The 26,816-nt window shown below is 41.5% G+C and overlaps 1 protein-coding gene across 5 annotated transcripts in view; it reads left to right on the top strand.

Moving 5' to 3' along the window:
- Positions 1-26,816, top strand: part of capn15 (calpain 15) — a 288,702-nt gene that overhangs the window by 125,272 nt on the left and 136,614 nt on the right. The window contains exon 1 of one of the 5 annotated variants that reach the window (XM_078558792.1): positions 7,685-7,768. The exons of the other annotated variants lie outside the window; for them this stretch is intronic. The gene's annotated coding sequence lies outside the window, so the exon portion shown is untranslated. Of the gene's footprint in view, positions 1-7,684; positions 7,769-26,816 lie in introns of those variants that run through there. 5 annotated transcript variants of the gene reach the window in all.

Genomic DNA, 26,816 nt, shown 5'->3' with positions numbered 1-26,816 from the left:
ACTTGAGTTATATTATTCTGCATTATCTGCTTGTTGGTAATTTAAAGTTTTCTTTGTTTTTGTCCCACTTCATCTATTAAAATAAAAAGGATGCTATGCTCTCCATAATTTCTTCTCATTATGCTAATCAGTAGACATCACTAATGTGGGTTTTATGATTCAGAGAAATATCTGCCACTTCCCAGATTGACCAAAACTAATTGCATGAGACAGAGATTTATTATTGAAACCAGTTACTTCAGCATTGGGGGAATTAATTTGAATACAAACATATTGGAATGGAAGGGCATAGTGTTCTTTGACTTCGGTGGGTGGATGTTTCCTTTCTCTGATTGTTTTGTTTGTCCATGAGATCTGGGTGCTGATGACAAAGCAACCCTTTATTGCCCATCCCTGTTTGCCCTGGGAGCTGGTGGTGGCTCTTCTCCTTGAACTGTCGTAGTCCTTGTGGTGTTGTACAATAAAGAATTCCAGGATTGTGTTCCGACGATAAGAAACAGATGGCAGCATTCTCCAAATCAGGATGGTGTGTGACTTGGAGACGATGATGTTCCCATGACATTGCTGCTATATTTTGTAGGAGAAGTCATGGAGCTGAGATACCTGAAGTAAGCTTGGAGAGTTGCAGCTATGCTTCCTATCGGTATTACTTACTGCTGCCTCAGTATGATGGAAGAATGGATATGATATGAGTCCATTGGGCAACAGCATAAATTGCATTGTCATAGTTGGTAACAAGCTTGAGTATGGTTGTGGCTTCACCATCCAGGTGAATGGTGACTATTCCATCATATTCCTGACGACAAAGGTGCTGCATGAAATGATTTTAAGTTAGTGTCAATCTCGTTCTTAGTATGACTTCGCACTACAAAACCACTGAAAGTTTTACACTAATGTACACACCTCTCAGGCTGATATGGGAAGTGGAAATATTGTATTGGTGCAGTTAGGGTGCTCTTGCAAAATAAAGAATGTAAGTTTTTAGAGTGCTGTTTCAGATCCTTACTGTGTCTCAAAGCATCTTGCAGCCAATAGATTATGTTTGAAGTACAATTGCTGTTGTTATGTAGGCAAACCATGGGAGCATGGTGGCATTGTGGTTCTTACTGAACTAGTGATTCAAAGGCCTGGACTGATGATCCAGAGATACGAGTTCAAATTCCACCACGGCAGTTGAGGAATTTAAATTCTTTTAATTAAATAAATCTTGATCAGTTAAATAAAGCTGGAATATGAAAAAGACTAGTGTCAGTAATGGTGACCCATCTGGTTCACAGGTGTCCCCTAGGGAAGGAAATCTGCTGTCCTTACCTGGTCTGGCAAATATGCGATTCCAGAACAACATGGTTTACCCTTAAATAAAAACAGAAAATGCTGGAAAAAAACTCAGCAGGTCTTGCAGCACCTGTGAGAGAGGAGCAGAGTTAATGTTTTGAGTCCATGGAAATATGCTGGATTTATACTGTTTAAGAGGGGGTGGAGTAGGTGGAGCAAAATAGGAGGTCAGGGAAAGGAGGGGAAGCTCAGGAGAGATTGACAAAGATTTCGTGGACATAAGACAAAGGGGGTGTTAATGGTAGTGTTAAAGACTAAAGAAGGTGACCTTCTGTTTTGCTCCACCTGCTGCATCCTCTCTTAAACAGTCTAAAATCCATCACATTTCTACTTCTCTTTAGCTCTGAAGAAGAATCATATAGACTCAAAACGTTAACTCTGTTTCTCTCTGCACAAATGCTGCCAGACCTGCTGAGTTATTCCAGCATTTTCTGTTTTCATTTCAGATTTCCAGCATCCACAGTAGTTTGCTTTCATCTACGGGCCAGGATTTTACTTCTGGCAGGTGGGCTGGGTGGGCGCGGGCATGGGCGGGATCGGAGCTGATCGCCACCCGTGATCGGCTGTGCGCCACCATTTTATGCGGGCGGGCCAATTGAGGCCTGCCCGGCGTAATGCGCGGCCTGTAGCGCTCAGTGCTACCTGTGCAGGCAGGGGGGGGGGAGGAAGAGTCGGGACCTGCACTCTTTCACCCGTGTGCATGAAAGAGCGCAGCAATCTCCCTGAGGCACGGAGCTGCCTCAGGGAGATTGAATAGATTATAGAACATTTTAATAAATGAAATAAAAATTTATTTAAACATGTCTCCTCATCAGTTAGGACATGTTTGTGAAGTTGGGTCAGTTTCTTTTATTGTTTTATAAAAGCTTCAGGAAACCTCATCCTGCCTGTGGATGAGGTTTCCTGAAAAACGCAAAGGCTGCTTGAGATTTTCGCCTGCCCGTCAACCTTAAGGTTGGATGGGCAGTGTTCTTAAGTACTTTAATTACATTCTTAATAGCCTTAATAGGCCGTTGACATTTCGGCGGGTGTGCAGCTGCCATTGGCGCACGGCCACCAAACGAAATATCGAGATGACGCGCGATGACATCGGGACACATGCCCGACGTCATCACGTGTCATTTTGGTGTCGGCGTGTCGGGCCCGCCCCTGCACGCCGACCGGAAGATTCAGCCCATGGTTTACTCTTAACTGACCTCATGAGCCACTCAGTTGTATAGGGATGGGCCACTCAGTTATATAGGGATGGGCAATAAATGCTGGCCTTGCCAAAGACGTTTGCATCCTGTGAATCAATTTAAAAAACAGAAACATAGATAACTTTTTTGTGGTGGTTGTTGAAGGAGGATTGTTGGCAACTAAGAGAAATCCTTATTCTTCATATAGTGCATTGGGATCTTTTACATCGTCCTGGACATTGTATGATTGGGTGGGGGTGGGGGGATTTTCTTTGCCCTCATCCTTCCTCTTCTCCAACCACCCACACCCCAAAAATCTTTCCAGTGTCTATTAGCAAAAACCAACCTTATCCTGGTGAGACCACGCCTGGAGTATTGTGTGCAGTCTTGGTCTCCTTACCCAAGAAAGGATATACTTGCCATAGAGGGAATGCAGCGAAGGTTCACCAGACTGATTCCTGGGATGGTAGGATTGACTTATGAGGAGAGATTGGGCTGATTAGGCCTGTATTCACTGGAGTTTAGAAGAATGAGATGGGATCTCATTGAAATGTATAAAATTCTGACCAGGATGGACAGACTGGATGCAGGGTTGATATTTCCTCTGGCTGGGGGGTCTAGAACAAAGGGTCACAGTCTCAGGATATGGAGCAGACCATTTAGGACTGAGACGAGGAGAAACTTCTTCATTCAGAGGGTGGTGAACCAATGGAATTCTCTACCACAGAAGGCTGTGGAGGCCAAGTCACTGAATATATTTAAGAAGGAAATAGATTTCTGGACTCTAAAGGCATCAAGGGGTGTGGGGAGAGCGCAGGAGTACGGCATTGAGATAGAGGTTCAGCCATGATCATATTGACTGGTGGAGCAGGCTCAAAGGGCCGAATGACCTACTCCTCTTTTCCATGTTTCCATACACATCTGTGATCCAGACTCTGATTCAAAGTTCCCCTGTGTCGCACCCGGATTTCCATGTTTGCTTTTTGGTTGGTGTCACATGAGAGTGGGACTTCACACACTGTGCCATCTTACAGGCCAGAACTTAACCGGAGTAGTAGTAGGGATGGTGCCATGGTACCCGCCCCTGACTGCAACAATGGACATACTTTCGCTCAAGCATTTCTTGACGTTAAACAAGAGCAAGGTGGGCCTCAGCTATAGTGCCCCACGCAGATAAGTAACCTGCTCATCTTTGTTCATGGTTTTTACGTGCTCATGGTTTTTACGTCAATAAGTGTAAAGTGCTGTTGCCTGAAGAACAAGACACTGGGGGAACAAGAAATGTCCATTTTCCTCCCATCTTATTGACAAGTTCATAGAATTAATAATTAATTTCTGTGAAATTATCATTTTCAGTATTTTTCAGGTTAAACACTTCTTTTGTACACTTGGAATAGGTTTACAGGTGAGGAAGTGGAGTGAAACAGTGGAGCTCTAAAGAAAGCGACTGTTCACTGTGATGGTACTGGAAAATTTCTTTGGCTGGATGAGCTAGGATGGGCAAATAGCCTCCTTCATGCACATCTATTTTTGATGAGTTCACAAGCTCAGGGCTTGGGGATGGTGGGGTGGGGGAGTGAAGGTGACATGGCTACACAATCTAATTGGATTTGGGGCTCTTATCCATGGGCTGTAAAATGTTAAGACAATTCTGTTCTTGGAGGGCTATCTGAGACTAACTGGAACTGTCCCTGGAGTTTTCCGAATTCTGTGAATGACACATTGCTGCCCCCTGAGACCCAGGCAGTAGATACAATGTTTGATTAGCACAGTAATACATGTACTGCACATTCCTCTAGATCTGATTAAGGTGTTGAGCAACATTGAGTGACTACATTAACCTATGGTTGTGTTGCATTTTGAATGAATCTGAAGTGAGCTTGCTTTAAAAACCCAATGTGATCTGGTCAGTATTCCTGGAATGTTCCAATGGTTGCACTTGCTTTAGTGTCCTTTAACTTGTTACAATCTCCGTAGAGACTAATAATGGTTTAAAGAGAAATCCAAACTTCCAGTTACTAGCTGAAAGGATGGCATATCAAGATTTCACGTTTTAAAATAGCTTTTACTGTAGTAATGACCAAAGGCAAAACATTATTAGTTGAACACATTTTTCATAGGCAACTTATACATTAAATAACCAAACAAAATCTGCCCCTTTCTCCTTTTACATTAACTGAAAACCTAAATTTTGTTAGGTTACTCTGTCTCTTAAGTAGATATCCACTTGTGCTGGAAGCAATCCAGAGTGATTTGTAGTTCCCAAGGGTTTTACTTCTGTTCTTTTCCTTTCCCAATACTATCTTCTACCGTGAGATATTTCCCTGGGGGTTCTCCCTCTAGCTTCAGCTAGGCGAACCCTCCAGTTATATCTTAACTTCTCATGAATTAGGTTTTCAAACTGAGCACAAACTCCTACCTGCATTCTACATGTGAACAATAGAGTCAGCATTTTTTCTGCTTAAGGTGCAGGCCTAGTCTACATCTGTCTTCTTGCTCTCACTCTCCCAATCTGCTGCAGACTACATAAGACCAAAAACTGGAACTCCCATTCTGTCTGTGATATCTCTGGGTTTATAGGGAAGTCTGTAGTCTGATCTCAAAATGGCTTCCTCTACCCTCCTTGACATGGCAATTGAAACATACTAGTCCTCTATTCAAATAGAAATGTTAATCAGCTATCTCTAATTACATAAAAGCAAAATACTGCGTATGCTGGAAATCTGAAATATAACCAAAAATAACTGGAAAAGCTCAGCAGGTCTGACAGCATCTGTGGAGAGGAAGACAATTAACGTTTTGTGTCCATATGACTCTTCATCAAAACTGATCAAGAATCGTACGAACTTGAAATGTTAACTCTGTCTTCCACTCCACAGATGCTGTCAGACCTGCTGAGCTTTTCCAGCTTTTTTTGTTTATATATCTCTAATTACCACTGCTTTTCATCTTAGAACCAAAGGGACAGGTTGCAGCACAGTCATTTCTGACTCAACATCAATATACCTTTCTGGGTTTCTGAAGACTTAGGGTCTTCTCATTGTGAACTTAGAAACAACCATCATTGGCCTTAAGTGTTAACATTTGGCACCTCCCTTTCGATAACACGTTGTGCTTCTCCTTTTGATCTAACAACTAAACCACATAGGTTTACTGTCAAGCAGACTCCAGCCTAGATCACATGACTCCTTTCATTTAACCTATATTTAAGAATCTGATTCTAGACTATGATAATCTTATAAACCAAAAGATATAGTCCTAAAACATAATAATCGTACACTTCAACTTGTAACAAACTGGATGGAGAGGGCGAGAGAATCATTTGGATTTGTCTTGTTGGTTTATATTGAATTAACTGATCTCTTTCAGGGCAGCAGCTGAGAGGCATGATTAACCACTGGATTCCCTGGCAAGGAGAGGAAAAGTTGGTTAGCGTCCCTCCTCTTCTTTGTTGTCCAGTGACCTCCATGGAAAGTGAGGAAGAACATACCGAGGCATAAACCACTAAGGTAGTGTGCCATTGATGCCGGCCAAGTGCCCTGATATGCCAGTAATATCATAGGCATCAGAGTGTGTTTCTTCTGTTGATGGAACAGTCAGTCAGTGGAGCCCTGCTCCCATCAGATTAACGCATTCTTCCAGAGAGTGGTGGTTTGGTAAAGAACCCCATAACTTGGGGGTTAAATTGTTGCCCAGTCCAGCAGCAGTTTTCTTCCCCAGATTAAGTGGAGCAATCTTTTCTTAACCAATGAAACTAGGACACTCAACATGACCTGTGACACTTGTGGCCTGTTTGTTAGTGAACCTATTATTGTTTCACATAGAGCATACAGCACAGAAACAGCCCATTTGTCCCAACAAGTCTATACTGATGTTTATGCTCCTCACAAGCCACCTGTAACCCCTCTTATCTCATCCTATCAACTTTTCCTTTTATTCCTTTATCCCTCATATGTTATCTAGTCTCCCCTTAAATTAATCTATTCTATTTGTCTCAACCACTCCATGTGGTAGCAGGTTCCACATTTTCATTGAGTAAGGCTTTAACGGGTTTCTCCCTTTCCCCTTGCATGTGTAGATGTCTCTCTCCAATTGCTCTGTGATTTCTCCAAGCATTGAATTCCCCTTGTCGGTTTCAAATTACGTGCTTTTCTTTTTTAAAATCTGTGTAAAAGGCTTCAATTTCAATTGAAGTATAACCGCTGTCTTTCTGCTAGAGGCACCAACTGGCTCGAATTGGTTGTTTCTTATGTTGGCACATTGATGTTGAAATAAAAGTTTTAAATCTTTGAATAGGACAAGCTTCACTGATGGCTCAGCTGGTTCAGACAGTGGGTCACTGAGGCATTCTGGCTGGGAGCAGTCATGTGCCTCTGCTGGGTTAGTTGATCTCCACTGGGAGTGACGGGAAGGGCAGTACAACAGACCTCAGTGGCCCTGTTTAGGGAAGGAAACATCATTAAGGGTTTCCATCTGGATCACTATGCAGTAAACTGTGCTGGGTGTGCATAGATGTTTGAAAAGAACTGGAGCGAGGCCTCTTGCAGTCAAATAGCCTGCCAGCACTCTGATTTAGTGACAGGAATGAGATTTATACTGGTGCTTTTTGCAGATGTCTACACGTGAATGTCATTTTAAAGAATAATGCCTATTATTCAGGCAGATGTGGCAGTCATTTTGCACATGACCAGATCCCACAAAAGACCAACTAATCTCTTTGTTGATATTGATTGAGGAAGGGATTCTGGTTCTGAATGGTAGACCATATGGTGCATTTCTTCCCTGAGCAAATGGGGTTCTTGGGAATTAATTGGTAATGTTTCCTTCAGCTATTTGGTTTCAGAAGTTTAAAATCCAAATTAATAAATTACAAACCAGAGATGACACAGCTGCAGGACACGGAATGATGAACTGAGTACTGCATAATGCCACTTCAAGCCAATTTCAATCAGAATGTTGAATAAATGAATTCCTTAGCAACTGAAAATAGCAATTAATGGTGTTTAAAACGAAATATATTATATATATGTTTTATATATGAATTGGTTGTTTCTTTTCCTCGTGATTTTGGTTAGGCAATGCTAGGTGTGTGTTTTTTTTTCCTCCCAGAGCTTGCTGCAGTGATCTAATGAATTTATTAGTAACCTCCAGCAAAAGAGATGAAATTGTTTTTGCCGAGCATCATCAGCAACACTTCTGTCACCAAGCTTCTGAAGCAGAAGATGAGTTCCTTTTGGAAGGTGCGCTGTCAGCAGGTGCTGTAATTACTGAACTGAACATCCTGTAACCTCATACTGCCCTCTGTCTTCTATTGTGCAAGGAGATTTTATCATCCTTCAGAAAATTGGCGTGCCTTAAATAATTTAAAGACTCTCTCCTCTCGCTTTCCTTCTCTCTCTCCTGCTGCCCTTGTTCTGTGTGGTAGAGGTCGCTGGTTTGGAAGGTGCTGTTGAAGGAGCCAGGTCGAGTTGCTGCAACATATCTTGCAGATGGTACACACTGCAGCCATAGTGTGCCAGTGGTGGAGAGGGTAGATGTTTAAGGTGATGGATGGGCTTGCGATTAAATGTTTGCCTTGTCTTGGATATTATGGAAGTTTATCCATCCAAGCAAGTGGAGAAAATTCTATCGCACTCCTTACTTATATCTTGTAGGTTGCAGAGAAATTTTGGGGATTCTGAGATGAACCGCTCGCCTCAGAATACCCACCTTCTGACCTGCATTCATCACCAAGGCATTAATGTGAGTTCCTAGTCAGTGGTGATCTCCAGAATGTTGATGGTGGGAATTTAGCAATGGTAATGCCTCTGAATGCGGGAGGATGGGGGTTGGCTAGACTCTCCCTTGTTGGGAGATGGTTATTGCCTGGTGTCGCAAATGTTACTTCTCACTTATTAGCCCTAGCCTGGAGGTTATTCAGGTCTTATTGAATGCCGGCATGGTGAGTGTTTTAATCCTGAGCACTAAACTAAAATTTTAATTTTGTGTAATGTGCTTATTGTCCAATAGTCTTATTTAATCACCTCAAGTTGATTCAAGTATCATTTTTCTATAATATACTGATCAACTTAATGACAACATAATGCCAGTGCTTTCAGATGCACAGGTTCAGTAATTGCAGAGTACTATCATTACATTCCTACTGATGTATTTCTATCCCTTAAGCCCCTGTAACTCCGATGCTGATGGATCGTCCTTCTAACACATCAAAAATATCATCCAGGCTTTTGTGTACACACTTTAGGAATTCCTTAAGGTCTTGAGTGGAATAACTGGCGATATTGTAGCTTATCCTTCATTAACTGTGAAATTGTGAATGGAGCTGAACACTATACAATCATCAGTGAACAGCCCCAGTTCTGACCTTATGGTGGAAGGAATGTCACTGATGAAGCAGCTAAAGATATTTAGGCCAATTTGATGCTCGCTCCACCCCTTGTAGCTCATCTTTTGAAACCCTGATCCATGCCTTTGATACCATTAGACTTGACTATTCCCATCTTCCACCCTAGATAAACTTGTACTCATTCAAAACTCTGCTGCCCATATATTAACACACACTAGCCCCTTTCATATCACACCTGTGCTCACTGATCAACATTAGCTCCTCGTCTGGCAACTCCTCAATTTTAAAATTTCTATCCTTGTTTTCAAATTTCTCTATGGCCTCCCTATTTCTGTGACCTCTCCCAGCCCTACAAGTATGTAAAATGTCTGCACGCTGACATTTTGCACCTCCCTGATTTTAACCATTCCATTATTCGTGGCCGTGCCTTCAGCTGCCATAGCCCTAAACTCTGGCATTCCCTCCCTAAACCCTTCTGCTGCTGTGCCCCTCTCTTGTTAAAATATTCCTTAAAAACAACCTCTTTTGCCAAGCATTTGATATCTGTTCTGATATCTCCTTTTGTAGATCCATAACAAATTTTGTTTGATAATGCCCCCGTGAAGTGCCTTGGGTCATTTTGCTACATTAAAGGCACTATATAAATACAATTTGTCATTGTCTAATTGTCCTTGAGTTGAGATGGCTGGCCTCTAATGATCACAATCATCTTCCAGCGTTCTGCTGGCACTCATGGAGTCACTTAGTATAAGTCAACAGCTCTAGGAGGGCTGGGGGTATAAAGTGCTGCCACAATGGGTGGCAGAGTGCCACATGGTAGGGCATGGTTGCTGTAATTTTTAAAATCCCATTTTACTGTCCAGGGTTTCTGTGATATTCTCAGATATGTGATTGAAATGGCGAAGTTATCTGCAAACTTAGAGAGAAAATCATGATTAACTACGACATTAAATTGTTGGGATAATTAAAAGACCCAGGTGAAAAACATCTGAGGATATTCTGGGAAATAAGAGTAGTGGTATGAATTTTGCAAAGCTGGCAAAATTCTGGAGTGATACGAGTGCACTGGAAGACAGTGAATGTAATTTTGATTTTTAAAAATTTTATCGCCTAAGTGAAAGCCAGATGAATGAACAAGTAATTATAGGCCTGTTAACCTGACATCTATAATGGGAAAAGTAGTGGAGTCCGTTACAGATAATTTGAGAATATCTACTGAGAGTAAGTGTGATAAATCCAAATGAGTGTATTTATGAAGGGTAGACTGTCACTTGACAAATCATTTGGAATTGATCGTGGTTGTAACTGGACCAAGGGAAAGTGGTGCCTTTGGTAAAGCCTCTTACAGGAGAGTTCTAGCCCCAATGATGATAATGGGACCCAAAATAATTTAAGTAGCTAACAATGAAGTACAGTTATAGTTGCAGTTAGCAGTTGGGTGCAGGGCAACACTCCCAAAGGTTTGAGAACTGGGGAAAGGGCCAAGTCTTCTGAAAGATTTGAATGGTACAGAATCATGTATGAAATAGTGAAATCTGATCTTATTGATAAATAAAGGTGAAAGAAAGAAAGAGATTGCATTTATATAATTCCTTTCACAACCTATGAATGTTCCAAAGTGCATTACAATCAATGAAGTACTTTTGAAGTGTGCGCATGGCATTGTGCCACAAACAGCAATGAGATATGGTGACCAAATCTGTTTGAGTTATGTTGGTTGGGTACAGTAAATGGTGTCGGAGTTTTTAGGCACTTGACACAAATTTTCACAAATTATGAAAGATGTTAGCTTTTAAAGATAGTAGCTGAGGGTGCAATGAAGGGTGTCCCTTTAAAGATGATGCTTTAGCGCAGTTAAAAATGCACAATGTTAGGATATAGACTAATCAAGTGGTACGCATGCCCTGGAGAGTATAGTCCATGGATTTTGCTACTGTAGAGCCAAACAACGCTCAAACAGTAACAAAAAAGGACGATAGCAGAACTTGTATCAATCATCCATGAAGAGCGGCTGAGGCTGCTGAGCCTTAATGCTTTTGTGGCAGAAATTTGGGGGTGGGGGAGATTAATAAAATTTATAAAGGAAAATTGGTAGTGAGGATGGGTGGAATTTGTGCTGAATGAGGCAATGTGATTAGAGCAAACATTGACAAAAATGTAGCCTCAACCAAGTAATCCTGTGGATTGTAAATTGATGGAGTAGATTGCCAGCAAATGCAAGGAACAGAGTTGGCAGCACTGGCCAAACCCTGAGTGTGAGACTTTCAGTCATGAGCTGTATACCTGGTGCCAATTCCAATGTTAAAGCAGACATGGTTAAAATCAAACCGTGCCCATCCTTTGGGCCACAGCTAAGTGGCATTAATATTAATTCTTTCTCTTTTCACTTTCCATATTTTCCCCCCTCCTATTTTTCTTTTCACAGATACTCTGGTGGAGGATTTGTAAATATGTTCCTCTCATGCAGAAGTCCGAATGAGCTGGGACTAATCCAGCATTACGTGTCCTTCACAGAATGAACTGATTAGCTTACTTACTTTATGTGGGTGAAGGTGGTGACCATTTTGTACACAGTAGAAGTCTAGACGCAGTCCTGACCAGTTAATGTGATTTGCTGTTGGTTGAGGGAGGAATGTTTGTCATAACGCTGGAAGAACTCCCAGCTCTTCCAGTAGTGCCATGGGATCTCAAACATCTACCTGAACAATGGGACATTGATTTGACATGTCGTCTGAAGAACAGTGTCTCCATCAGTACTCCCCAAGCGCTGCACTCAAGTGTAAGCCTAGAATTATGTGCCCAAGTCCTGGGATCAAGCCTGAGGCCACAATGTTCTGACATGGGTGAGAGGATTACCAGCTGTCTTGTTGCTGTTGTGTACATTTGGTCTAACTTGTACCCTGTACTCCCAGTTCTTGACTAATTGAATAGAAAATTCCTGAATTTAATTGCCCCACCATTGTTTGCTGTGCCTTCAGCTGCATATGCCCTGAGCTCTAGAATTCCCTCCCTAAACCTCTCCACCTTTCTTTCCTCCTTTAAAAAACACTGTCTAAAACTGACCTCTTTGACCACTCTTTTGGTCATCTGCCCTAATATCTCCTTATGTGGCCCGCTTTCAAATTTTATTTGATTACACTTATGTGAAGCTTGGAAAGTTTTACTAAAGGTGCTATATTAAGTGCAAGTTATTGTTGTAGAATTAGGGCAAGAAGTGGAGGTAAGTGCTGCAGGTATCCGAAAACTGATTTGGTTGTTGATCTACACCTTGAAGAAAGCTTAGCAAAACTAATTGCGCATCTCACAATTCTCCTTCAAGCTGTTCTCGTTCTGTTCTCTTCCCCAGAGTTATCTCAGAGCACTGCGCCTTTTTATTACATTTGACGATATATTTCAGCTATCCAGAATCTGTAATATTTTGCTTTTGTTTTAATTATACTCTTCACCTCTATCAATTTTAGATCTGGAACGAAAGGTCACAGAATTATGCCAATACGTAGAAATAACTCCAATTCACACTGTAGTCTCAATAAAATTACATACAAATAGAACTACCAATCGTCACTTGACTGAACAACAGAAACCAAAATTTAATAGCTAGTCAATACTTAATTATGAATAACCAACACAAATGTTTTTCTGAAAATGCCATAACAATTTCCTGAAATTTAATTTAAAAAATCTGTTTAGCCCTTGTGGTGATGGATGACATTTTTATCCAAGACAGCTGGTTTGGGGTTCAGATTAGGTACTACTGAGCAGTGTGGAGATGATCAGCAAAGTCCAATTTCACTAAACTTGTGTAATATCTTGCTTTGTTTCATGTTACTCCTGTGGCCTGGCTAGGAAGTCGAATGTCTGGCTCAGCTTTCTATCTTCTTGCCTCCTGAGAGGTGTTTTCCATTCCAGCTCTGAGTGATGGCACAAAGGATTCCTTGCTGCTGTGTAATGGCTGTACATGAAATGAATTTTGTTGATCTCATCCCAATTTCTTGTTAATGTGTGTCCACAGTCCTGGTACCTGGATGCCAACCTTGCTTACCATGTTAACAGGCCAGTTTGAATGAATTTGAGACCACATGGTTGCAAGTTCTGGCACACAAGTCAACTCATCCTCCTGCCTCATCTGGCTTTTGATGCAAAATACATGCTCAGGATTGGACTCTTTTCTGATCAGCACACTCCTAAAGACTGAGACTCCACCACTGTCAGTGGTTGCGGGTGGCATGCTAGTGCAGTAGAGAGCAGCGTCATTAGGTAGGGGTTATAGCACATTGTTATTGGGTTAGAGTGAGCTTTAGCTGGCATCTGATTCTTGTTGCACGTGACCGAGGAACACTGACTGCCGATGCGAAGTGACGGGAATGGGGGAAAATAAAGTTCCAACCACATAAAAGGAGGGAAGGAAATATTTAAGAGTGTGAGCTCATTGAGAAGTGTCACTGCCTATTCGGTGAATTGAAATGTTTAGTAATTATAATGGATGAAATTGTGGAGCTAAGTGTTGTTAGACATGTGTATATAACGTCTGATTTGATACTCTAACTCAAATGAGTATTGTTATGATGTAATCACAAAATCTAGATATTTTTCATATAATTCATTATGAAAAGAAATGTGATTCCCCACTGAGATTTATTTGAGAAAATGGGACATGTTATGTGGAGAAGGCATTAGTGCTCAGTAAATTGAGTGATTGATGGACCCTGAAAGAATTGCTTAAGCCTTAAGCTATGTTAAACTGGATCTGGTTTGCCATTTGCAAATGGAAATGAGGAGAGAAGAGAGTCCCCTAGTGTTGTTTTTCCCCATCAGCCCCTTCTAGAGGGCTATAGGTGAACATCCACTGCTGCTGAGAATTGGGGAGGGTGCTGCATAAATCAAACTCTTTATTTAGAGCTATACTCCAGTCTGGGACATGCAGGTGGTCCTGTTGTCAGTTTGTCAGATTTCTGAGGCTGATGCTATCCTGTTCTTCTCTGAAAGCTCCGATCCTTGCTGTGTGGCCAAGTGGCTGCACATCTGTGGTCAATGTGCTGAGTGTTAGCAATCTTAGCAAGTGTGGATGGCATTGCAGATCAGCCCCTTGTTATTCCCATTAAGTGTCACTCTATTCACTCACTGTTTCCAGTGGGGGTTTGCTGGATAGTGGGAAGGATTGGTACATTGGTTGATTTTTTTTTTCTCCCTCTCTTCCCACCCCTCCAACCCAGAAAGTGCCACATTTCTTACGAAAAAGACCATCATTGGTCCCATCCGAAGAATCCGTCCAATATGCTGAGATTCTACCCAATCCCTTCTCATGCTTTCAATATTGAATGCTGATTTCATGGCATTGATGCGTTCAGGAACCCCGTGGGACTGTGACTTTGTGGTACATAGGGCAATGTGTTGCTAATGCTGAGTCAAACCTTGGATAGAGTCATTTCTAAAATGCCTGTACTATCTGTCTCTCTCTCTCTCTCTCTCTTTCCCTCTCCCTTTCCCTTTCTATCTCTATCTCTGTGTCCCTCACTTGCACACAATTCTGGTGCATTAGGAACTTGGAACAAAAGCTGCTTTTATCAAAGGACTGAAGATTGATTTACCTTTATTGTGTTTTGGTCACATGGGAACAGATTAGGATAACAAGGCTATCAAGCAAACCCCTACAAGAGACATCATCCATATGTTTTTTCCTCTTCTAATGAAAGGGCTCTCTACTGTACTAATGCGTGGAATATGAAAACTTGAGGAAGCCTATACTGAAGGCAGCAAATCTAACTTCATATCTGTCTTAAAGGTTGTCAGTACTTCAATTTTTCAGATATTAGGCACATCTGTCACTGCTTCCCCCATTGTTAGTGTACTTGCAGATATTTATTGATTTAAAAATACCACAGAATTTTCTATCAATACACACTGTCACTTTCTTCATGTGTTGTACTTGCACCTATTTCCACAATCTGACTTCAGAGTCATGATAATCTGACAGTAAAATGTAATTAAAGCAGACTGTGCTAGAAGTACTCAGCAGGTTGGACAGCATCTCTGGAGAGAGAAACAGTTAATATTTCATGAAGAAGAGTCATATTCTACTCGAAACATTAACTGTTTCTCTCTCCACAGATGCTGCCTGACCTGCGTCTTTTCAGCACTTCCTGTTTTTAATTTGGATTTCCAGTATCGGCAATATTTTGCTTTTATGTTAGTAAATGGGTTAGTAGCAGGTAGAAATTCTAGTAAATAAAAAATAAATAAATAAACAAACAGACATGGTAAATAGGCAATCAAGAGACAGGATGCTACATGGGTGTTGTTGCATTGTAATGTGAGCTCAAGCTTTTACAAATCAATAATTCTGTCTTGCTGTGTGATTATCACCATTCTATTCCTGTTACAGCAAACTGAAATAAACCCATTCATGTTTCTGTTTCATACGCATTTTTCCAGCAGTTTGGACTGCCACTTGGGTGGCAAAGGTTGTACGTGAAATTGGACATTTCACAGTGTTCTGGCTCACCAACTGCTTGGCATAGCTGATAATCACTTAAAGCTTTGATATAGGACCCTGTTTATACCACTCCTTTATTTTGAAGACCAAGCTGAGATAAAGAAAGATCAAAAGTGTGCCTTTCACAATTAAATCTCTGCTTGTTAAGCAGTCCACCTAGACAAGCAAAACAGAAAATGCTGAAAACACCTCAGCAGGTCAAACAACATCTGTGGAGAGAAACAGACTTAACATTTCAGGTAGATGACCTTTCATCACAACTAGGCGAGGTTAGAAACTTTATCAGCAAGTATAGCACCTGGGAAAGGTGCTGGGGAGAAGAACAAAAGGTTCTTTTGTGATAGGCGAAGGTCTGGAGTGATTGAATGATAAAAGGGTTAATGATGCAAGGCAAAAGGGGGCAGTAATGGGTCAAGTAAAGAAATAAAAAGTATATCTAGAGGAGGTGTAAACAGTTCCAGCAGAATAGCAGAGGAGAGAGAAGCAAGGGAAGTCAAGACAGGTGACTTAACTGCTCTCTCAAATGATTTAAGCAGATGATATGTAAGGTGTATTTTAAGCATGCATGTGTAGTTGGTCCGTTTCCAGCAAGCAGTAATCGGAATTGAAATTGGCCATGGACCAAAATCAAAATCCCATTAAGAATTATTAATACCAAGAATTTCACATCATTTAAAACAAGGCAGATACAGAATCATAGAATTGATATAGAAGGAAGTTATTTGGCCCAATGTGCCTGTGCCAGCTCTTTGAAGGAGCTATCCAATTACTCCCACTCCCTTGCTCTTTCCTTTTGGCTCTGTAAATTTTCTGCCTTTAAATATTTATCCAATTCCCCTTGGAAAGTTACTATTGAACATAAAAACATAAACAGGAACAGGAGTAGACCATTCGGCCCCTCGAGCCTGCTCTGCCATCCAGTAAGGTCATGGCTGATCTTCAACCTCAATTCCACTGTCTGGCACTATCGCCTTACCCTTTGATTCCTTTAGTATCCAAAACACTGACATAGAATTAGAGAATTTTTACAGCACAGAAGGAAGCCATTCGGCCCCTTGTGTCAGTGCCAGCCCTCTGCAAGAGCAACATGCCTATCCCACTCCTGCCTTTTCCCTGTAGGCCTGCAAATTTTTCTATCTTCAGATTTTGGGATTGCTTCCACCTCCCTTTCAGGCAGCTCATTTCAGATCACAGTAACATGCAGCATTAAAAACGTTTTTCCATGGCACCTCTGGTTCTTTTACCAATCACCTTAAATCTGTGTTCTGTGGTTACTGTTCATGATTTTGAGCACTTTTATCAAATCTCCTCTTAACTTTCTCTACCCTAAGCAGCACAACTGAAGCCCCTGATCTCTTGAGCCATTCCAGTAAACCTCTTCGGCACTCTTTCTATGGCCTAGACCTAAAGTGTGGTGCCCAGACATCGGATCTGTTGTATTTACCATCATGATTTATCTTAGTAACTGGAATCGTAATGGTGAAATAAATGTACATGGCAGTGGTGTTTCGCATAAATATCCACACAACAAATTTGTGATCTCAATTTACCCATCAGTGGTGCCAGACTAAGATCTCGTACATCTCCAAAGGGAGTGATAGCCTGCTTTTGCAAAATCGCCTTCAAAGCTGACTTGATCGACAGTACCAAAGGGTGTGATGAGTGCAAGATGAAAAGCTTCGACAAAATGTCTTTTTTCAGGAATACTCAAATATCTATATCCCTTTGTAGATTCTTTACCTCCTACTGACAACTTAGCAGGTGGACTGTCCTTGGCTGCATCTGTTGAATGATTAAGAAAGAAAGCTGGGTAAATGAAAGCTGTGCGCTTAACGTCTTCCCTCTACTGATGCAGTGCCTGACTTGCAGAGTGTTTCCAGAATTTTTACTTTTAGCCTCATACGGAGCTGACTGAGAATGTTACCTGAGTAGCATGCTGACTCACAACTTATAATGCTAGTTTGTCCGTTTTCCTATTAAGTAAGTGCTTGAGGAGCCTGCAGTTCATGCAGTGGGAACGATCTTGAAACTTTGGAGCAGTGAACAAACATAACATGGCGGACCGACCTGGTGCTGCTTGTTGTCATGTCCTGAGAATGGACACACAAAATTGTCTTAAGTTCCTAAAGTTTTTGATCGCTAGTGGATTTTCTGCAATATGTGATTGGTTTATAGATGATTGTAGTGTAAAAGTGCTCATGTGATTTTTTGTTGTTGTTCGTTTTGAGTGTTTGGGAACCACTGTTGTCCAGAGTCTGATAATGTCCAGATTGTGTTTTTTATGCCTGAGTTTCTTTTTCACTTTTAACTTTTTGTGATTGTAATCCCTCTATGGCAAAGAATTTGCCTGGATTGACTTTCAATTTCCCTCATAATCTTGAAAAAGTTAACTTTGAAACTTTATCTTGGACCGATTTGATATCTTGGTTGTCAGGGTGGTGATATTCTACCTCTTAGCACTCCAAGCTTGAATTTAGGATTGCATTTACAGTATATAGTCAAATATAACCTGTGATAACCAACATTAAAAAATCTAAATGAATGGATTACTAATTAAGCCCCATCCCCAAGAGTAGGGTTGAAGCTTGGGTGAGGAATATGTGAGAGTAAATATGGTAAACTTATGCGAAGGATTATGGCTGCCTGTGGAGACTGGTCATCAAAGAACTGCTCAACACTGCTGGCCTATGATTTTTTTTTTATTTGTTCATGGGATGTGGGCATCACTGGCTAGGCCAGCATTTATTACCCATCCTAAATTGCCTTTGTTCAGAGGGCATTTTTTAAGAGTCAACCCCATTGCTGTGGGTCTGGAGTCACATGTAGGCCAGATCAGATAAGGACAGCAGATTTCCTTCCCTAAAGGACATTAAGTTTTATCAACGGACTTCTCAGCTATAGCTTCATCTGAACTTTGCCAGAGTCTTGGACGAGCGTCTTTTTTTTTTCAAAATAACTTGACTCTGTTTCAGGTAAGCTCTGGGTCGGAAGCTGCAAACTGCAATTGCAGGAGACTTCCTTTAGCTGGGTTCATAGATTCCAAATGTTTTCTCGCCGTGCTGAGGCTGGTTCACAATACCATTAGTGAGAGATATTTATTGCAGTATGTGTGTGGGTCCTGTAGCAGCAAAGATGTCTGTTGTGCATTGAAAGGGCCATTTAAAAAAGAAAAAATCGCACACTTTAGCATGAAAAGTTGCTTTGTTTTTGTCAGCTGAATAATTTTAATTACAACCTAGTTTTAACAGCAGTCATTCTGTTCCGTCCTGTCATTGGTGCCATGTAAAACCCTTCAAGAAGCGTTTCCCAGGTGGCTTCAAGCCCTATATTCTGTCCAGGTTGCTTTACGTTTTATATTATTATTTTTCTCCAATTACATGTTTCAGTGTTTCAATGTAATAAAAGCAAAAATGAAATAAAAATAGAAAATGTTGGAAAAACTCAGCAGGTCTGGCAGCATCTGTGGAGAGAGAAACAGAGTTAACATTTCAAGCCTGTATGAATTCTTCAGAGCTGAAGAGAGGTAGAAATACTGTTGATGAGAGGGGGGTGGACCAGGTGGAACAAAATAGAAGGTCAGGGATAGGTGGGAGCTCAGGAGAGATTTGACAAAGACGTCATGAACACAAGACAAAGGGAGTGGTAATAGTGTTAAAGACTAAGGCAGGTGCCACTAGTAGCATAAACATCAGATAGCAGAATGTGTTAATAGTAGAACAAGGGTCAGCGCTCTCTGAAAGCAAAACATAAGAACAAGTTACAGACTGGCCCTGTGGGGGGAAGGGGAAAAATTGGAGGACGGAATTCATGGTCTGAAGTTGTTGAACTCGATGTTAAGTCCAGAAGGCTCTAAATTGCCTAATCGGAAGATGAGATGCTGTTCCTCAGTTTGCACTGGGCTTTACTGGAACATTGTAGCAGGCCAAGGACAGAAATGTGACCAAGATTGTGAATTGAAATGGCAAATGACAGGAAGGTCGGCATCATACTTACGGACTGAGCAGAGGTGTTCTGCAAAGCGATCACCCAGTCTGCGTTTTGTCTCCCTTCCAAAACGATGCTTCTGACACGTCATCCTTTCTCCTGAGACGAGGTTCCCGCCCACTGTGGTTGACAGGGCCCTCAACCATGTCCGATCCATCTCCTACACTTCTGCCCTGACTTCCTTCCCAAAACCATGATAGAGTTCCCCTTGCCCTGGTTGGAATGTGAGTGGTGAGGAGGATGTTAAGAGGCTTCAAGGTGATTTAGCCAAGTTGAGTGAGTGGGCAATACATGGTGGATGCAGTATAATGTGGATAAGTGTGAAATTATCCACTTTGGTAGGAAAAACAGAGTGGCAATTATTTAAATGGTGATAGATTGGGAAATGTTGATGTACAAAGGGACCTAGGTGTCCCTGTACACCAGTCCACCAGTCACTGAAAGTAAGTATGCAGGTGCAGCAAGCAATTAAGAAGGCAAGTGGCATGTTGGCCTTCATTGTGAGAGGACTTGAGTACAGGAGCAAGGATGTCATATTGCAGATGTACAGGGCCTTAGTGAGACCACACCTGGAGTGTTGTGTACAGTTTTAGTCTCCTTACCTAAGAAAGGATATATTTGCCATAGAGGGAGTGCAGTGATGGTTTACAGACTGATTCCTGGGATGGCAGGATTGTCAAATGAGGAAAGATTGGGTCGACTAGGCCTGTATTCACTGGAGTTTAGAAGAATGGGAAGGGATCTCATTGAAACGTATAAAATTCTGACAGGGCTGGACAGACTGAATGCAGGGATGATCCCCTCTGGTTGGGGGATCTAGAACAAAGGGTCACAAGTCTCAGGAAATGGGGTAGGCCATTTAGGACTAAGGTGAGGAGAAACTTTTTCACTCAGAGGGTGGTGAACCTGTGAAATTCTCTACCACAGAAGGCTGGAGAGGCCAAGTCACTCAAAATATTTAAGAAGGAAATAGATAGACTCTAAAGGCATCAAGGGGCATGGGGAGAGAGCGGGAGTATGGCGTTGAGATAGAGGATCAGCCATGATCATATTGAAATGTGGAGCATGTTTGAAAGACCGGATGACCTACTTCTGCTCCAATTTTCTATGTTTCTATGTTTATCCTCACTTTTCACTCCATTGGCCTCCATATTTAAAGGATCATCCTCTGCCATTTCTATCAACTCCAGCATAATGCCACCACCAAACACATCTTCCCTTCACCCCCCCTGTCAGCATTCTATCGGGGCAATTCCCTCCATGATACCCTGATCTACTCCTCTATCATCCCCAGCACCTCATCCCCTTCCTACAGCACCTTCCCATGTAATCACAGGAGATGTAACACCTACCTTTTACCTCCTTCCTCCTCACCATCCAAGGTGCCAAACACTCCTTCCAGGTGAAGCAGCGTTCACTTGCACTTCTTTCAATTTAGTCTACTGCATTCGCTGCTCACAATGAGGTCTCCTCTAATTGGGGAGACTAAACACAGACTGGGCCACTTTGCGCAACACCTTCGCTCAGTCCGTAAATATGCTCCTGACACTCCTGTTGCGTACTGTTTCAATTCACCATCTTGCTCTCATGCTCACATTTCTGTCCTTGGCTTGCTACAATGTTCCAGTGAAGCCCAATGCAAACTGGAAGAACAGCACCTCATCTTCCGATAGGGCATTTCAGAGCCTTCTGGACTTAACATTGAGTTCAACAACTTCAGACCATGAATTCTGTCCTACATTTTGATCATTTTTTCCCTCCCCCCACAGACCCAGTCTGTAACTTGTTCTTATGTTTTGCTTTCAGAGAGCGCCAACCCTTGTTCTGCTATTAACACATTCTGCTACCTGACGTTTATGCCGCTAGTGGCACCTGCTTTAGTCTTTAACACTATCATTACCACTCCCTTCGTCTTGTGTCCATGACATCTTTGTCAAATCTCTACTGAGCTCCCACCTAACTCTGACCTTCTATTTTGCGCCACCACTTCTCTTCAACAATATAAACCATAAACCCTATCACATTTCTACCTCTCTTCAGCTCTGAAGAAGTGTGCTATGGACTCAAAACGTTAACTCTGTTTCTCGCTCTGCAGATGCTACCAGACCTGCTGAGTTTTTCCAGTATTTTCTGTTTTTATTTCAGATTTCCAGCATCCGCAATATTTTGCTTTTAAAAACAAAAATGCTTTTGTTTGGAGTCTATAAAATCCATCTTTTCTTTCCTCTTATTTTAATAGCGCCCCTGTTGATTTGCAGCATTTTCCGGTTTAGGGTAAAATATCCATCTTTGCATCTCCATAATGACGAGAAACCTGTTGGAAGAGCCAGCCATGGACATCAATAATACTTATGAGTGTCAAGCTCAAGTTGGCAACCTGGCAGAGGTTTGATGAAAATGTGAGGTGTCCAAAGAAACCCAAAGAAAAATCAAACCATTACCTCTTTTAAAAACTTGTTTTGCGGCTGTGGTGATTGTGCCATCAGTACCAAATCACATGATGCACTCAGTAACTCCTCCAAACCCTACGCCAAAAGTGTTATCAGCAATTGCTGCTTTACAAAAATTAAGAAAAAAAATGACAGGAAAGCAAGTCAAATAAATTCAGACTTGTAACTGGTTTGCTTCTTCAAAGATTAGTGAGACTTCCTCCTTCAACCTTTTGGCTCTAACAGGTGATTCCTAGTTCCATTAGTAGTTACTTATGGGCTTAATGAGTAAATCTTTGTCCTGTGTATCTTGACACCAAACCACTGAGTCATTGGAGCATTTCACTTGCTGTAATTAACCTATGGTGTTTCAAACAGGCTGAAGAACTGGATAGCTGACCAGTGTTCTTGTGTTGTTGTGTCAGCCTTGTTAATTCAATAACAAAAATACCTTCAGTGCTCGTGTGTTTATTTAAATAACCTTATAAAAACCAATTTTCATGTGTTCCAAAGTTTTTTAATTGGAGAGTATCTATTGACTCAGCAGTCCTTGCTCTTTCAAAAACCTGGTATAATTTGCCCCATTGTGTCATTGTAATCTGCTTACTAGACAATGTAGCTAACTTTTGATGTGAAATTGTTCTCCTGACTCAAAAACTAATTTTGTGAAGCCTGAAGATATCAATGTAATGTTGCAATCACCTTGTGATGAGATGGCATGTAAATACAAGACCCTTTTTTCAAAATTTAGGTCTGATGTTTGTGATCCATAGATAACATTCCAATATTCCTGCAGCAGAGAACTGAGTGTTCCAGCAGTTAGACTGCATCTTGTGCAAATTCAAACCAGTTTTTTAGCGACGTATGCACACATACCACATTCTGTCATCAATCCCATTCTTAACCAAATACCTATTCCGTTTTAATGCCTTTAATAGACTGATCATTAACTGCTGCATCTGCAATTCTGTTCCGAATATTGGTGAGGGAACATTTTCTGACCTTGTCTCAAAATGTTATGTTCTAGCTCTGCAGTGACAATCTAAATTAAGTAATCGCTTTCTACCAACATGCCCCTCAACTTTAGAAAGATCCAGATTAGCACCTTTTCTCCAGTGAAACCAAATTCTGTTCTGAGCACCTTCCCAGCCTTGAGTTGCAAGTTCCCATACAAGAAGCAAATGCATATTACTTACTTGGATCATTAAATGTAGACTGCAATATGTCCTTGCCAAATGGATTATAATCAGATCTCGTGGGGGGTTATCACTTCAACAGTAACAACATTTTGAATTATGTAGGTGCTTTAACATAGTAAAACATTCCAAGGTGCTTCACAGGACCATTATCAAGCAACATTGGACACTGAGCCACATGAGGAAGTACTTGGACAGGTGACTAAAAAGCTTGGTTCAATACGTAGATTTTAAGGAGGCTCTTAAAGGGGGAAAGAAAAATGGAGAAGTTTAGGAAAGGAATTCCAGAACTTAGGGCTGAAGCAGGCTCTGCTAATGGCGAAGCCATTAAAATTGGGGATGCACATGACCAAAATTGGAGGAGCACAGTGATCTCAAAGGATGTTAGCGTTGGAAGAAAAAATAGAAATAGGGAGGGCTGTGACCGCCAAGGAATTTGAAGATAAGGATGAGAATTTTAAAACCAAGGTGTTGTTGGGCCAGGAGCCAAAATAGATCAGTGAGCACGGAAGTGATGGGAGAACGGGACTTCGTGCGAGAAAGGAGGCAGGCAACAGAGTTTTGGATGAGCTCAAGTTTCTGGAGGGTGGAAATTGGGAGGCTGGCCAGGAGTGTGTTGGAATAGTCGAGTCTAAAAGTAACAAAGGCATAGATGAGGGCTCCAGCAGCAAAATGGGCTAAGGCAGAGGTGGAGTTGGGCAATGTTATGAGCATGGAAGGAGGTGATTTTAGTGATGGAGCGGATAAGTGATTGGAAGCTCATCTCTGGATCAAATACGACACCAACATCGTGAATGGTCAGGTTCAACTTCAGATGATTGTTAGAAAGAGGGATGGAGTCGGTGGTTAGGGAACAGAGATTGTAGCATGGACCAAAAACAATGGCTTTGGTTTTACCATTACCTCGATTAATTGTCTACATTACTTGGTGGATTCTGTTTGTCCCCTTTGGCCACGCTCTAATTCCTGGTTCAAGGTGGCTTGGTGACATGCTATCTTCTGTCACTTTGGCACAAAGCATTTTGCGTGCGTGTACAGTATTTGTTGGGTTGTTTACCAAGTTTGAGAAAGAGACAAACTAGTGTGCAATGGGTGCAGGCTCACAACGTAAAGGTGCCAGTTGATTGCAATTTCGTTCAGTGGAGAAGTTCACAGCAGTATAGTTGGGCTGCTCTATAAAGTTTGGGGTGAAGACATGTTGTTAAGGCTGAATAGAGAGGATATTTTAATCTGGCTGTAGTGTATCTGATCTGATGTTACTGAGTATCTAAGGATATTCATTCCTTATGTGTAAACTTCTTTTAATATTACAATGTTGGCCTAGCAAAATTAGAATTCCTGCACAAAATTGAAATTTATAAATACCGGACAACAGGAACTGATCACATGGGTACAAGATTGTAATATCTAAAGAATAGGTTAAAACCACTTGAACTATTCTCCTGGCTGTACATCAGCAGTGATCTTGATTAATTTTGGTGCCTTTGGAAATCAGTCATAGGCACCAGTGACTCTGGTACTTGGCATTACAGTATGAGCCTAGACCATGCTAGTTGGCAATGTGTTTGACTGGAGAGCATCACAGCTGAGACTCATCCTATGCTCCTTAGGTAATCACTGGATGGAAATCGACAGCTGCAACCCTGACTCTTTTTCCTCACCTATTTCCCATCCTTGCTGAGGTCACTGAGGTTAGTTGTATTGTGCCCGCTGCTGCTCCATCAGAGGTTGGCCGCCTTAATGCAGGCTGTGATTTGAATCTGGAATCTTCCATATAGCTTGGTACCATACCATTCTGTACTACGTGTCTCTTAATTGAGGAGAGGGTGCTTTAGGAGACTTTGAGAAAGTGACCTATAAACTAACTTTAAAAATAAAATGGGGTGGAGCCTAAAATGGTGCCATGGTTCACACATTATCACAGCAGAGCCTGATCCTGGACTTCCACGTTTCATGCACTTTAGGGCAGGTGTCACTGGATAGAGGAACAGGATCCCTCCGCTGGTTTTTGTCCTCTGTAAACTTGGTGTGAGATCAGTTATTTTGTTCCAACTGATCTTAGTGGAAAGCAATGGTCCTTGGTGAGTGGGTTGAATCTTCTCCTGCTCCTCAACAGGAGAGAATAACTCTCCTCATGTCTAACTCTGAAAGGTTGGCTTTTGTTTATGCTATCAAGTACAAGGAACAGAACCCATTGAGAAGCCTCTGGCTCTCACCCATACTGTTTATTGGATGCCTATTGACCTCTAAGTATTCAGGTACATGGCCAAATAAAACCAGAACCAAGTAAGATGACTAGAGTATAGAACTGCTTTCTTGTTATAAACTCTCTTTGTTGTGTGCAGAACCTGAGTTGACACTGGTTTTGCTTGCCCCTGCCACTATTGGGAGTGAATTGTGGAAAATGTTGACAGCATGATTAGCTGTGACCCTGTGCCAGTAATGAGTCAGTGAGAGCTGTGCTAAGTAATGTTCAGCATGTGGAACTAGGAGCAGTGTTGGCCAGATACCAGCTTCTGTGAGTTATACAAGGGATCACTCGCTAACGCCAAGATATGAAATCCAGCTCAAGTAGTGAAAGTGGATGACTAGAGCCTTTGAGTTTCTGATCAAAATTACTTTGTGTTGCAGGTTAGGACTTTAGCAGCAATTTACTTCGGTTTATAGTTAAAATTCATTACTATTTGAACTTCTTCTAACTTGTCACACTACCTAATTCAGCAACGCTTGTAGAGATCAATAATTTATTGATTTTTAGGAAGTGAAGCAAAACTGTAAATACTGTCCCTCCCTTCCACTTCATCTCTATGATCAACCATTTAAAGCGGATAATATTAGTAAAATAAAATGAGATCTGCCTGTCTCATCCCCTTACTGCTTATCCATTTCTTTTCCCCAAATCTGGATGCTGCCTTGCAGAATAATTGGCTTTGATAACAGTGTTCAGGTTTCTATGTCCATTTTATCTTAGCAGTCTGCCTGCAAAACACCAATCTCTGCTTCTGCCAGGATGATGGGAGGTGGGGCTAGCCAGGTGTTGAGTCAACTCAGTTGTACATTTAAAGCTTTTCAACTGAACATTAAACATAAAATTCTTGAGACTCGGTTGTTTCCCATTTTGATTTTCAGTTTGAATAGATTCCAAATTGGACTCAAAACAATTCCCCTTTCCTGGTGTGCTTTACATTCCTCTAGCTTTTATTGTTCTCCTGATTCCCCTTTCTCTTTGTGCCCCAAGAGCTGAGACAGTCATGTCAGAGATTCCTCTGTTGAGCAGGGTTTGTGGATCTGCAAAGAACATATTTTCCTTCAGATTATGTCAAATTTGTGAAATGAAGCACATTTTCAGATCATCTAGAAAGTGAGAGTTGGAACCATAACATCCCTGCTGTCCTTGAAGAAGAGTGGAAATATATTGGAAGCAGAGGAATATGTAGTGCCTTGGGGAGAGAGAGAAGATCAGCGGGATTAGTTTTAGATTGTCCAAGCCAAGGGCTGGCACAGATATGATGGGCTTTTTGTAAACCATGCATTTTTTTTTATACTGCATGTATGTGTGACCACTACATTCAAATCGCCTCAAGTGATTGAGATCTGACTTAGTGATGGCCTGTGAATGAGTCCTTGTATTCTGTGTCCAGGGTAGTACATTTTACAAAGTGCAGTCATTTTGCAGGAGAACATTTATTGGGATTGATTGTGCAGTTTGATTTTCTTCATTTGAAGGTGCAAGGAGCCAATATTAAATGAGTCACTTTGTGAACAAATTTTATGAAGTTAGATTGGGAGGTCAAGCTGGCTTTTAGATTGAGACCAAATGCTCTTGATTTCTGGCAACCTCTTTAGGTACTTGTT

The sequence above is a fragment of the Cetorhinus maximus genome, chromosome 15, assembly GCF_964194155.1.
Source record: "Cetorhinus maximus chromosome 15, sCetMax3.hap1.1, whole genome shotgun sequence".
Taxonomy (NCBI): domain Eukaryota; kingdom Metazoa; phylum Chordata; class Chondrichthyes; order Lamniformes; family Cetorhinidae; genus Cetorhinus; species Cetorhinus maximus.
This window is presented reverse-complemented; position numbering and strand designations above follow the sequence as displayed.